Genomic DNA, 5,662 nt, shown 5'->3' with positions numbered 1-5,662 from the left:
ATCCACTTGTCTGCCGTTCCCTTTTACTCGGGCCTACTCGGGAGTTCTCCTCTTGCATACCGTCAAGGGAATCCTCTTCTTCGGAAAATAAATCCTCTATGTCCATCGCTCCTTTGATTCCTTTTTCTTCTTTTTCAGCCACTTCAATCATCATACTTATAGTTGTCACACAACTAGGAATCAGATATGGGTAGTCCTTCTCGAGTTCAGTCGTAAGACTATACATAAAAGTTTTTTTCCGTTACAATGGGATAAGGCACACACGGCGCTCCACCAACCTCATTACCCAGTAGGACGTCTACTCCTTTGACAGCCATTGAATCCTTTACCCAAAAATCAGAATGACCTGTCACCAACTCGCATGATAGTTTCAAACGGCAAATAGGAGTAGCCTCTTCACCTCCTATTCCTTTCAAAATAACTGAGTCTCCTGTGAGAGAATATTCCACCAATGGGTATCTCCTTGTATCACCATAATATGGTTACAACCTGTGTCGTGCAACATCTTGACCGGGGTTCGCTCACTCCCATCTATTGCTGCTAACATACCTTCATAAATATAAATAGTTGTCTGTTGTTTAGGTTTGTCCTGTTTGTCGTCTAAACATTGGCTGGTTTATTTTCCTCTTCGACCTTTCCAGTTTGTTTCTCCATCTTCGCATTCTGTGAAGTCGAATTATCCTTAATCACTTGGGTGACTGCTTATGGTTGGTTCAACCAACATTCCTTACTGATATAGCCTATCTTCCCACACATAAAACAGATAATATTAACCGTCTGCAAGTCTTTCACGATACTTGAAGGAGGATGATTCAATGATTGTTGCTGCGGTACTATCACATTCTGCTTAGGAACAGTACCAGTTCTACTTTCGCTGTAACTGTTGAACTTGCTCAGGTAGTTATTACTGAACTGGTTTCCATAGTTCGACGAATACTTGACACTTGGTTGGAGCGAAGGTAGAAACTTCATGCCTGAGGAGGGTTTACGACTAATAATTTTATAATCTTCAATCAGCGAAGTGGCTTTATCAAGTTTCTTCTCCTCTCTCTCTCTCTCTCTCTCTCTCTCTCTCTCTCTCTCTCTCTCTCTCTCTCTCTCTCTCTCTCTCTCTCTCTCTCAGTATGTTCGAATATGTTCATGAATTCCTCATGCATACTGTTCTAGTATTATCAATTCTTCTAAATCAGCCATCTCCCCCATGTAAGCACCCTATTTCCATCTCTTAAAACATCATCGTACCTTATAAGCGTAATCTAGGAAAGTAATTTTCTCGTCATTCCTCAAATTTTGGAATATTTCATACTCTTACAGCACGTTCCTCTTCACTTCTTGATGCTCCTTCCTCTGGTCCTGAGATAAGGAGAGGTATGTACTGCGGCCTTCCCTAATCAATAGACTCTGCAACAACACAGATTATTTATCTTCGGGCCACTGCATCGTCGATGCGACCATTTCAAAATGATCAAAGAATTCATCAGGAGCCTCTTCTGTGAACTTTGGAATTAACCTCTAGGTGCTCCCCACATTAAACACGGGATCTTGCAGAGCAGGGGTCACCTCTGTCTGCATTGCCGACTGTGCACGAGCATTCAACAGCCCCAACTCCCTTGCATGCCGTGCAATTTCTCTTGCCTCGTCATTCTCCTTTTCTTCCATTCTCCTCACATGTCTGGCAACTTCTGTGGCTTCTTACTGTTCTTTTTCTTCTCGTTCTGCCTCTCTTTCTTCCAGTCTTCCTTATATTTCCTTCCCATGTGGTGTTTCTTTTGCCTGTCTTTCTTCTTGTCTTGCCATCATCTTCAACCAATAAAATTTTCTTCCACTGCAACTTGTCAAATCTAAGGCTATACATCCCTTTCAGCTAATATGCCCTCAGTTTGTGGGTCAGCTGCTCCTTGTTTCGCTACAAATTCTTCTCCAGTCTCCTCCAGTAGTTCACAAGCTGCTACAATATTTTCTTCTGATGACTTTCCCGAGTTTATCAACGATTCTAAGGCTAGACACTTGATTTGGGCTTTAATTATTCCACTCATTGCGCCGCCACCACATGTCATTGAAAAGAAAGAGCCATTGAGTCACATTAGCTTCTGACAATTCCTGAACATTTGGGTTATTCAAAAACTCCTGGATATTAAACTGTGCTATCTTGTACTTTTACAATATTTAATATCTCTCCAAAAACTGTATCCTAACATTACACAAAATCCTATCAATACTAAATTGTTCAAAATCTTTAATCAAAACACGACCCCGTTATCACCAATATTTAAAACAGACTCGTTCGATCACAAGGGTCTGGGGACCATAAATATATTATACTATGGTCCTGGATCTGGGACCAAAATGTATTATTATATATGTTATGGCTGGCAAGCTATACAACCTCTCGAGTTCCAAACTCACCTGTTTGTTTTTACATGAAATCTGTTACACATGAAAATATTAATCCTTTAAAGTCCACCCGAGGTTTTAAGTCCACCCGAGGTTTTATGGGAAACTTTGAAAAATCCTTTTAGTATGTTATTATATTTGTAAATACATGACCTTTTTACTCTTGTGTATTTTTTTTAAATTTTTCAAAATTAGCGAAATAATTGCATGCAATGAAGTATCCCATATGGGTACTTTGGGTGAGTTTAGGCGGACCATGCTCATCCCATATGGGATCTTTTGGGCCATAACGGTAAACTTTTTCAAGTTTATACTAATGTTCATTCGCCCACAAATCATATGATAATTATTGATGAATCACTTTTTTTTTGTTCCAATGTATAACAGAAACACAGAGATGGCTTTACAATTTAATTGATATAAGAAATACAATATACAATACAATACAAAAATAGTAAAAAGAATACACAAAATATAATAAAACTTACTCATAATTGTAAAAATAGAAATATACACATGCTTACAAACCTTATGAAAGGAAGCCAAGCAATTACTACTTTCAGTGAGGCAGAGGGCCACCTTGCAATCCTCACACATCCAGCGGGATCTGTGGATGTGGCCTGCAACAGAATAGTATTTGGAGGTCTATCTCATAGTGACATGCTTTGGCATGTGTAGGGTAGTGGCATTCTGGCATGTCTCTACACTTGGCAAAACTGCCCGTTGGACCCTTTTTGGCAAAGAGAAATCTCTGGTGCCATGAGAATTCCTGGTGATTTTGAAGGTTAATGTCTTGAAGCTTCTGAGCCAATTGGAGATATCCAGACGGAAGTCCTCGATGGTCTTTGGGCTAGCATGCAAAGCCAAGCAATCCCTCTTATACAAAATCCAAGAGTTGCAGATGATTGAATCAAGGAGGTAAGCAAAGAGCCTCATGTAGTACCTCTTTGCTTTGAAGGGGGTCTTGTAGAGGTGTGTCAACATATCACTTTTTTCAATACCACCCGTGCGGTTGTTGTACATCTTAATGATAGATGGGCAAGGAATGGGAACCTTCTTCTTGAGTACCCTGTCGTACCGCCCCACTGTACCAGTGGGCTCAACACCAATATCAGTGGACAATATTGTCACAACGCTATTTTCCTTCCATCTTGCAACAAGGATGCCATCAGAAGAGACGTAGTTCAATGTGCCCCTTTGTTTCAATTCCTTGTTCATCTCCTCCACAGACCTCAGGGGAGAATGACCGACTCTTTTTTTCCCTGGCAGTGCCCACATACTGGCATCCTTACTGTGATCTCAGGTACTTGGCCAATCCTATAATGGTAAAGTAGTTGTCTGCATACACTCATGAGTGACTGGGGTACTTGATCGTCTTGACTAAGGCGACAACAAACTTTGAAGTCACAGACATGGCTTTCTGCCCTTCAGATAGCAGAGTGTGGTGGCTGACAAAGGCTATATCCCCTTGGTAAATAAGAATATTGTGCACAAATCCCTCCACGCTGGAGTGGCAGAACAACTTGTATCCCCACTGGTCAGGCTTCTTGGCTACATACAGGTGAAAGTTACCAGCCCTTGTGCCCTTATAGGCGACCATCACTTCATCAATGGAATGGATAGGAGTCTTGGGAACTTTCAGGAACTCTCTGGTGACCTTGGTGAAGGTGACTCTCACCTTGAAGAACCGATCTTGGAAGGCTGCTGACTGGTCATTGTTGTTGAAGTGAAGGGAAGATCGAATTGACTTGAAGCGGTTCCTGGACATATAGTCTGCAACTTGAAGAATCATGATCTTCACGGCCCAGGAGTCGACTATGCTAGGGAGAGGAACCAGTCCCATGTACACGATGAGGCCAAGGAAAACCATGAGATCCTCTTCTGACATGTGGAAGCTCCTCCTACAACCTTCTGTCTTGAATACAGGTTGGAATGAAACAAAATGTGTTCCCTCAATTCAGCTGTGAAGAAATAGGAGAAATATTCATAAGGTTCCCTCAAAAGGTCCGGCTGTGGATGAATGAAGTTGGGCAGGGCCTGGATATCAATGTCGTCCTTTTTCCAGTCATGAGCACGAGGCCTGTTGGGCTCAACCTCAGCTTCCTCTTCCCCAGGAATCTCCTGAGGAACAACAACATTGACCTTGCGAGTTTAAACAAGAATAAAATAACCTTAGGTAAACAGTAAATGAATCTTGTGTGCTTGTGTGTGCATGCATGTGTGCTTGTGTGTGCATGCATGTGTGCTTGTGTGTGTGCATGTGTGTGTGCATGCATATGCGCATGTGTTTGTGCATGTGGGTTTGCATGTGTGTGTGCATGCATGTGTGGTTGTGTGTGCATGCATGTGTGTTTGCGTATGTGCATGTGTGTGCATGTGTATGTCAGTGTGTATGCAAGTAAACAAATAAGTTTTATAAATAACCATTGCTTAAAAACCTTTTAAAGAGCAACAACATTTAAAGAACCTTCATAACAACGAGACTTTTAAAACAATTTTTAAAACAAATTTCTCTCTCTCTCTCTCTCTCTCTCTCTCTCTCTCTCTCTCTCTCTCTCTCTCTCTCTCTCTCTAAGAATATCTTATACTAACCTATAGAGGTAGGAGGGTCAAAGGCATCCTTCTGAGTAAGGCCTTCGACAGGAACGTAGGTAGGGTCGTCGTCATCACTGTCAACGTTCAAAGGGCTCACGTCAACATCACTTCCTTCGGCCTCCTCAGCATCGTCAGGAGCTACCCATGGTGTACCATCCTGAGTCTCCAATCAGCATTACGGTGCCTATAAAAGATACTACTGTGAAACTGCAAAAAAAAAAAATAAATTCTAAATTCGTGTAATGGAAAAATGTAATTTTGTCTAACAAAAACCTATCAATCAATCCCTTGTAAGATAATAATTTATAAGCACACGAACCTAACATCTATAAATCATCACTATTATTTCTAGAAATCATGGTGAAAATATTCACAAATGTCTAAAGCAAGCACTAAGAAAATTTGTTAGGTGTTGTATTCTATTAGCTGGTTTAACCGTTACGGTCCAAAAGGTCCCGTGTGGAATGAGCGTGGTCGGTCTAAACTCGACCGAAGTATCCCGCATGGAATCTATACTTTTTCCAGTAGTCACTACGACACTTCAGTAACTTTAAAGCACTTCAAATCCACATCAAAAGGTAAGCATATCAATAGGCTTCACTATCTCACAGTCACTGTACTTACCATGATTACAAAGGTTGGGGGGGGAGCGAATCCCTGGGGCTAACTGTGA

At 41.3% G+C, this 5,662-nt stretch overlaps 1 pseudogene; it reads right to left on the bottom strand.

Moving 5' to 3' along the window:
* Positions 1-3,039: 3,039 nt before the first annotated feature.
* LOC137614852 (piggyBac transposable element-derived protein 3-like) overlaps positions 3,040-5,662 on the bottom strand; it is a 13,551-nt pseudogene continuing 10,928 nt past the window's right edge.

The sequence above is a fragment of the Palaemon carinicauda genome, chromosome 21 (genome assembly GCF_036898095.1).
Source record: "Palaemon carinicauda isolate YSFRI2023 chromosome 21, ASM3689809v2, whole genome shotgun sequence".
Lineage (NCBI taxonomy): Eukaryota > Metazoa > Arthropoda > Malacostraca > Decapoda > Palaemonidae > Palaemon > Palaemon carinicauda.
Note: the sequence above shows the minus strand (reverse complement) of the source record. Positions and strands in the feature narration are given on the sequence as shown.